This window comes from Mustelus asterias, chromosome 6 (genome assembly GCF_964213995.1).
Source record: "Mustelus asterias chromosome 6, sMusAst1.hap1.1, whole genome shotgun sequence".
NCBI classification, from domain to species: domain Eukaryota; kingdom Metazoa; phylum Chordata; class Chondrichthyes; order Carcharhiniformes; family Triakidae; genus Mustelus; species Mustelus asterias.
In genome coordinates, this window is record NC_135806.1 from 59,489,130 (window position 1) to 59,498,104 (window position 8,975).

The 8,975-nt window shown below is 44.4% G+C and overlaps 1 protein-coding gene across 4 annotated transcripts in view; it reads right to left on the reverse strand.

Annotated features, from left to right (window-relative positions):
- Positions 1–8,178, reverse strand: part of LOC144494876 (uncharacterized) — a 146,066-nt gene extending 137,888 nt beyond the window's left edge. For 3 of the 4 annotated variants that reach the window (XR_013498164.1, XR_013498166.1, XR_013498165.1), the window contains exon 1: positions 8,065–8,164. The gene's annotated coding sequence lies outside the window, so the exon portion shown is untranslated. Of the gene's footprint in view, positions 1–252; positions 355–8,064 lie in introns of all 4 variants that reach the window. The other variant, XM_078214364.1, reaches the window with a different exon arrangement.
- Positions 8,179–8,975: the final 797 nt, after the last annotated feature.

Consider the following 8,975-nt stretch of genomic DNA (forward strand, 5'->3'; position numbering starts at 1 on the left):
ACAGATGTGATAAAGAGCCAAACAGTGAGAAAAGTGTCCAGTCTAATCCTGAAATTTCTGTTGCATCACCTAATTTGAGTTAAACTGGAGCTAACTTGCAATGTTGGCATTGATGTTTCGCAAAGGGAATGAAAGCATCAGCCATGATTCCCACTAATCCCTATGATCTTATGACCCTTGCTGTTTGTGGATAATGGACAAGGACAAGATCACACTTGACTGTGACTTCTCCCTCCCTTTTGCCCATCCTACCATATTTTGGAGTCTACTGCTGCTTATCATCTGGGCTGGCACGTGAAGAATGGCAGCTTGAGGTGCTGAAACTCCTGGTGAACTCAATCTTAGCACACGTCACTGCTCAAGGATGACAGAAAATCAGATCAATTTGGATAATAAATTTATGTTTACATTTTTCAGAAAGCTTGTGAATAAAAACATGCATTATTAAATCTATTAATGAAATTTATGTTAACATTGAAATACTATATTTTCTTGCATGAAAGTAAGCAGCCCACCTGGCACAGCCGGGCTGTCTAATGGCTACTGCTGGATTGGCCGGTGGCCACTGCCGGGCATTGCTGGTGTACCAGTTGGGTACTATAGGCCAGGTGGGCCTCTCCAGGCATTGCTCAATGGGTACTGCCCAGCCATGGCCTGACCACCCAGAGGGTTTCAGTGCCGTCCGAGCCCCCCGGCGTGACCATTGCGCCAGGTCTCTACTAGTGGAGACCAGTAGTGATTCTCGCCATTATCGTGCCTTGCCCGAAGGCCGGTGAATTCCGTGCGCTGAAGTTTGAAAGTGGTTTACTATTTAAATGCTACTTTCAATATGTGAATCGGACTCATGCCCTTCCTGGGCGTGATCTGGTTCGTACCATTAGGAAGGGGCCGGGAGACTCACAAACTGTTTGGCGCTGGGTGCGAACTGGATTTTTAGGCCCGCATGCTGTTCTCCGAGATCGACGTGATCTATTAACGGTGCAGCAAGGTCAGAGAATCGCCTCCATTTACTTTCCATTCACATGTGGAGCCAGGCTACCAATCAGGAACACGGGATCTGTTGTAACAACCCACTAATGGTTCAGTTAACACAAGCTAACTCAGCCCAGTCCAGTGTTCGAACTGGAGCCTTTCTGGTCTGTAACTTTGAATAGCTTTGAATAGATTCACTAAACTTACTCCTCTGGGAAGCAAGCTGGAACAATGTTCACTGTGTAATTGCCATCCTGAACGTCATATTTCTGCTATTGCTCAATCTCCAATCTGGTGCTTTCTATCTCAATCTCATCTTGCTCCTCTTTTGTTTATGTCAGTGTTTCTGCTGGCCCTTCCCACTACCACACTATCTCTTTCCCCTCCCACCTACATTTCATTTCATAGAGTGAGTTAGTGTTGTCTGAATGCAAACTGATGCCTTATTGACTTTCGATAGACTGTAGAGCTATTTTATAAATGACCTCCATGTAATGAATGTCGGCAGGTAATATTGCAGTTTTACAAAGAAAAGGGGACTGTTTTGACATTTAGATCATTAGTACACGCAACCAGTGCAAGCCAACTATCTTGTGGAAACAATGATGAATCTTTGAAACCAGGATCTTATGACACAGGTATTATAATTCACAAGTGCATGTGCCAATCATAAGATCTGTGGTCTGCACAACTCCTGACACATTCCATCCAAATTTAGCCTTTAAAAAATGTTCTACTGAATTCCCGGTTTGAGCCCTACCCCCTGAATTGACTTACTCTGTTTCTTGGAACTATACGCCCAGTTCATTCAGTGCAGAAAGTGTTTTGACAATGTGCTATGCCAGAAAGATAATCAGCACATGTGAAAGAAAACAGGTGCAAAATGGAAAATGCTAGGATATTTTTGCCATTTCAGCAGAACGAAGGGTAATGTTAAACACCACAAACCAGTAAAAGCACTCTGAAAGGAGCTGTCTGAACAGGGAAGTGAAAATGTTTTCTCTGCAGCTGCACACAAGACAAGAAGGCAAGTAGCAGCAACAGCTCCAAAAGAAACACACAGGCTAATTCATCTAGCTAGGTAACATGTTCCCTATCTCCAATAATAAAGCTGCCTTGGAAAAACATTGTGCTTTAAATGAAAGGGTCACTAACGCAAGCACATGTTAAATTTGCACACGTATATTGGCATCACTGTTTTCAAGGCAGAGAGCTGTGTCACATTGCAAGTTCAACTGTAATTGGGTCATCCCAGCTGGAATCATGTCAACAATCTTTTAAACATACTGCAGCCACTGACAAATGTTGAACTTGCAGAAGAGCTATCCTATAATATTGTGAATTTAAGAAAAAAAAATCCATATTTCCGCTTCAGATGTCAGAAGAGTTTTCTACGTTAATGACCAGCTAGTTAAACAAGGTAGATTTATGTGTAAGATTATTGTCACTTACTCAGTAAGGATTTTTCAAATGTTAATCTGCTCTCCAGCAGGTTTTGTGCTTGAGTAGGAGGCAGTTGAGCTGAATGAAATCTAAAGCAATAACAAGTGACTGTTTTAACCAGTTCAAGGACCTTACTCAAGAAGAGATCATAGAATCCCTACAGTCTAGAAGGAGGCCATTCGGCCCATCGAGTCTACACCAAAAACAATTCCATCCAGGCCCTATTCCTATAACCCCTCATATTTACCCTGCTAATCCACATCAATCCCCCTGACACGGGTTAATTTAGCATGGCCAATCAACCTAACCCAACAGATGATCAGTAGATAAATCAATCTCTACATTTCATTCATTTAAGGCTACTTAGTTAATGTCATTTTATGCTGCACCTGATCATTTGGAATGTGCTGAAACTTTCCTGTTGGCTGTTTGGGCAGATAAGGATAATACCAAAATAAACTAAAGGCATTGAGGTCACCAGCAAGCACCATTAATAAAATGCCCCTGTGAGCCTTATCCTCTATCTACATGTGCTCACTGTGCTGGATGGTGCTGTCCCAGAAACCTTCTGCACAACCTGCAGTATATTAGTCACATGACACACAATCCAGTGGGTTATTTGTAAGACTGGGAGCATGAGAAAGATACACGAAACCCAATTGCTCTCAACCCCATCTTCTCTTATTGCACAGGAAAAGTTAAGACACAAGGAGAGAGAGTGGGAGGGAAGACAGGAGGGGGCCGGCCTGACATCAAGAACATCACTGAATTCAAGGAGCAGGCAGCCCAGCTGGCTGGGGAGGAACTAGACCGAGCCTGCAGTGATGGAGAGGTCAGTGGGCAGCTTCCATCCGGTAAAGATCCATTCATAATGTAGTCATGTAGAAACCCAAAGTTCATGTGTTTCTCCATGTTGGAGGCAACTCATGCAGTCACTCACTGTCTCCTCTCTCACTTACAGGTGCCAGCAGGAAGAGGGCAAGAGAAGTAGTGGAGACTCTGTGCACCAGTTTCTCCAGCCCATACAGGACTGAGGACCTTGAGGAGGAGGAAGAAAGTGCACCTATAGAGGCATCACGGCAGTTTCCTGTACCCTCTACCAGCACAGAGACACACACCTCAGTGGATACTAAATCTAGTTCAGGCCTGTCCCACATCCTGGTGGTCATTGCATGGACACATGTCTACAACAGGAGGAGGCAGGGTCATCCAAACTCTCCGACACTCAAACGACTGCTGGGGAAGAGGCCCAAGTTGGACAACAAGCCTCTGAGATGCAGTATCCACGAGATACCTGGGAAGCTGCAAGAGGGGGGAGCACCAGGCAGAGGTGTTAGAGGCCCTCAACAGAGGATAAGTGAGATAGAGGAGTCCATCTGCCTGCTCTCTGATGAAGTGGTGCCAACCTGTGCATGCTATGACATCTCCATGGGGAGGGTGGCTGATGCCACGGAGAATCGGCACAGCAGAATGCTCAGTTTCGCTGGAGATGCGCATGGACCTGCACTCAATCGCTGTAACCATGGGTGAGCTTCTACAGTGGCTACACAAAAGGGGAAAGGGAACATTGACATTCTTCCAGGTGCCCGTTCCCCTCAAGAAGTCAGGCAAGGGCCTTTGGGGGCACCAAAAAGGGGAAGGAGTGGCTGCTAAGACACCCCTGGGAGCTTCCACTCAGGACTCTCTGAGGGTGTGCAGCCCTCCCGAATCCCCCATGTCTGTGATCCATTCAGCTTTTCCCTCTGTGACCACTGAAGGAGCAACTGCCCCACAGCAGGACAACCAAAGTAAGATGGGGCCAGAGGATGGCTGCCAAGGTCATCCAAGACAATGTGGCAAACTGGTCAGCAGACTGCCTCCGGCCCTGCTGCAGATACTGGGGGAGCAGCTAGACAAAGTGGTAGGGAATGCAAGATTAAAAGGTTTTGATTTCACATGAGGTTGCAAGGGTGCACTATGATTGTTAATGTTATGACACTTTAGTCCACTTACAGCTTAATGAGATCTGATGTGGTTCAATTGCAATCTAGCCCTTCAGCCTGTGCATGCCACCCCCTCCTACACCACCATCTCCCGAGGGACACCTCAGGCTGGGTCTATGTCCCCCGAAATCATGTGTGTGCAGGGAGGCAAAGGTATTTCCCGGGGACTTTATGAGCCATGGGCAAGAAATCTCCCGTGCACACTGAACCTTTGCCTTTCTCACACCCTAGCATGTCATTACTACATATGAGGGTTCCCCTTCAGTTGTCCAGTTGAGCTGATCTGTATCTCTGTCCAACCCCGTGACCCACCTCCCATGCAGCATCTTGAGATCTCTATACCATGAGGCTCTGCATGATTTGGAGCAGCCATGGTTGTTGTGATCTTCACCATCGAGTCAAATACATTTATCCCTCTCTCCCTCAACTGCACCCTTCCGGGACAAAAGATAATACACCTCTTGGAAATTCCCTTTGTAAATGAGATCTGGAAAAGTAGCATGAATAGCTTTTCAAAAAAATATATTTTTAATTCTGCTTTTCAATTCAAAATACTTTTTGCCATCACTCAGATTGAACATGTATAATATGGGGGGGGGGGTGGGGTGGGGGGGAGAGTGGGGGGGAAGTGCGGGTAGCTGCTATAACTAAGTTATTTCAGCGCCACAAGTTCCTGTGTTTAGCCCCTGCTGTGACATTTACATCTCTGGGAATTGCAACCTGTCCAAGATTCAGACCCAACAAGACTCATTTAAGAGGAATACTGAAATCACCAGAATTTCCACCCTCTTCTCTTTCGAAGGCAATGTTTCCACAGGCACTGATAATTCTCCAGTGTCTTGCTCAAGCAGCTTTATTTCATGTGCTATCTGAACAATGACTGTTATCAGACTATTTTACCATAGAGGAATCACAGCCTGAATCAATCTTGCCCTCAGCCAATTTCCTTACATCTGCACTCCCCCAGTGGGATCATTTACTAGTGACCGAAAGTAGGAACTCTAATTTTTCCTACATTACGACAGTGACTATACTACAGAAGCACTTCCTAGGCTGTAAAGTGCTTTGAGATGTCTGGTGGTTGTGAAAAGCACAATATAAATGCAAGTCTTTCATTCTTTCTTTTAAAGAACTGCTGGGGCCAAATGAGACCTGTTATGACAGCAGCCAACAGGGATCGGTTCTGGGACTTGTTTGCTCTGCTTGGTTAACTTACACACAGGGAAGAAATTTACTTACTGAGTCCTTGGAACAGCCTAGTGTCATTTTATTCCCATTGCTTTGGCTTGCTTTTATGACTATAAAGATGTTTGACTATAGAACAATATTAAGGATTAGCCTTTGTTAGCCAACCCAACTGTCTAAAATACATCCACTATCTGCTTATGGTTGATAATTTTTTGGTTTAGCTAGCACAAACTAATCCTCTTAAGAGAAGCACCTTGATGTGTGTCAAGCTGATTCCAGTAACCATTACGTAGACAAGTGACCTTTAATCACACACAATGCAGCCCATTTAGTCTCCTTATCCCTTGTTGTATAGCACTCACTGAATTACATGGAGTTAAGCTGTATCATGCAAGTTACACAACAGCTGCACATTGAATGTTTTCCTCTCTGCCCTCCCCGAAAGCGGGTTGACTGCCGGAGGAGATGCAGTTCCATAGTGCCGACTACCCTTTGGTACCAGAAATGAAACTCTCAGTCCACTTTAAATCAGCAGATACCGTTCAAATTGTATTATTTAACAGGGGCTGGATTCTGGCTGATCCAATGACTGATTCAACTTCATTGTAAGTAGATGAACAGTTAGCTGGGAAGAATACAGTGGATTGAGTAGAAACAGCAGTGTGAAACTGAATGTTCCTCTGATGGATCACTGAGTTGCTACATGATATCATTAAACTATCACCCGGTCATTGGGGGAATTTTAACCCCCCCAAAACCGGTGGGTTTTTGTTGGGTGGGAAGTTAAAAAGTTAAAAGAGAAATTGAATCTCGCACCCAACCAGCCTTCAACGGCTTACTTCCAGACTTAGGTAGAAGAGGGATCAAGTCACCAGCACACCAACAGGAGGTAGGTTAGTCATTTAAATAACATAATGAATCTCATATTTAACCACCATTTTAAGTGTAACTCTGACCAGACAAGTTTTAACGTTTAGTTTATTTATTAGTGTCCCATTGATACTGCAATGAAGTTACTGTGAAGTTACGGGGCCTGTTTGGATACACTGAGGGAGAATTTAGCATGGCCAATGCGCCTAACCAGAGCACCCGGGTGGAACCCACGCAGACATGGGTAGAACATGCAAACTCCACATAGACAGTGACCCAAGTTTTCTTGGCTTTGGGAAATCCAGCAGCAAAGAGAGGTGAGGACTCTTAGATCCAGGAGCTAAATGCCTTTCCACTTACCTGCTAGTTGCTATGAAGCTGCTTCAGTAACCCCTGAACCACCTCTCCCCACCCCTGTGAACAGGTACCCCACTGACCTTTCCTCTCTGTTCCACAAGATCACAGATCTCTGGCCTCCCAGATTTGGACACTGATTTGCCTCTCGTATCCAATCACCCCAATCTGAATCTACTCAACAAAGTTTATTTTTTTTACCCTCAACTCCATCTGTTCCAGCCTCCCCTGATCATAACCGGCTGTGTCCTCCCTTTCTTTACTCTGGTCTCCCTTTCTCTGCTCCAGCCTTCCCTGTTCTGGCCCTCCTAGTCTTCCCCAGCTCCAGCTTCTTTGAATATTTCCTGCTCTGGTCCTTTCCAATCTTCCCCACTTCCTTTTCAGTCCCAGCTGTGGCCTTGTACCAAAGGCCTACCAGCCTAACAAGCTGCAAGTTTCTCAATCTGGTTGCCAGGAAACAAGAGTTGAAAATACTAATCAGGCCCTGCTATTATGTCAGAATGAAATAACCAGTAAAACCTGGAAATGACTGGCCTTGGCTGAACTGGAACATAGAACTCCAGTAGTACTGGTGCCAATTGTACTTGCTTTTGACAACTTTTGAACTGGTTTTTCTTCTTTGTGAAACCTGATATTCTGGGTTTTCTAACCTCAAACCTCCAGTTAATATCTAGCCCAATGTTTACTTGCTGAATGTGGGATGGTGCTATGTGTAAAATGCCAATACCACACTTCCATCGCAACAGTAGCTACACTACAAAAACGTAATTCCTTGACTGTGAAGCATTTGGAACATCCTGGATTGCATAAGGTGCTTTGTAAGTGTTAGGTCTCCATTTAATGGTCTGAAACAGTGTAATAATGCACTTTCACAGACTTCATTAGAAACACAAAAGGTATTTATTAATCAGAAAAAACTTTACAGAGGCCCACAGCCAACACAGCTGCTGGTAGGTCCCTACATGTCTTCTGCCTAAGAGAGGGCTCCAGCCCCTGGGGTGACTACCCACTCTCAGTCCCAAATGGTCTCCCAAGACACAAGACCCTATTCTGCTGTGTTGTCCTTAAAGGAACAATCACCACAAATCATCACAATCATGTAACCCAAGAAAGCTCTAAATTCATTTCCTGGTCCCTGCTGTTTTGGCTGGGTTGGAAAAAGAGCTCGTACATTTGGCCGAACCATCCCTGGGTACAAATCAGTCAGGTTTCCTTTTCCAAAACACTTTTGAGTAACTTTTGTTGGAAAGCATACCTGTTGTGGTTATCAGCTGAAAGCTGATCTGGCTTCTGTAAGTGCAGCTTCAATACTGTTCAGAGTTCATTAGGCTGATAGCACTCCTGTCCAGCCCATGGGTGTCCACGCATTTGGTTTTAGTGGAATGTATGAGGCAGATAAAGTACTCTGTGTGTGCTAAATATAACCTCTAACAAAACAGCTCAGCTGAATGAAGAATTTGTTTAGTGTAACTGAGTGCACACAAAACTGGCCCCAAAGCAAAGTTACAGATATAAATTAAAAGCCAATGTTGTGCAATTAAATACACATATTGCCTCTCCCCAGATCAAATTGCAAATATCCATGCACTTCTTTGCCAACTTGCATTCACAATGTTAAATCTTTACATTTGAATTTTGCTCAGAATTTGCACTGGTTCTTGGGTGGAATGCAAAGTAAAATTCTCAGACACGATCTCCTCAAATCCATTACAAAAGAAAATCTGCACCTGAATTATTCTCCTAAAAAAACACTCCAGTTTCCTTCCATTCAGGCCTTCAGGGAGCCTGATTCATGGAAATGTGTCAAGGGTGCGTGACCAACTCTCCTGACATATTTTCCCCCACCTTTGCCCCACGTGATTACTGTCGGAGAATAAGTGACAGTATGAGCTTCAGGAAGGTGTCCCTGAGATTAAAGTAGCCATTTTGAGCACTGTTACAAAGGATGGTGATGCCTGCAGAAAATTCTCTTTGCTGTTTTGGAGATTCAGTCGGCACATTTGTTGCTACGTTTGCCCAGCTCAAAATGTTATTTTTCAGTCGGCAGTGTGCCATTGTTATAACTTGAAGAGGAGGAGAGAGAAGATATGGAAAAGGTTTCATTGGAGGCTTCCACAGGAGGTTGAAGTATATAGAGAAGCATTAATACATTCTCACAAACAATTG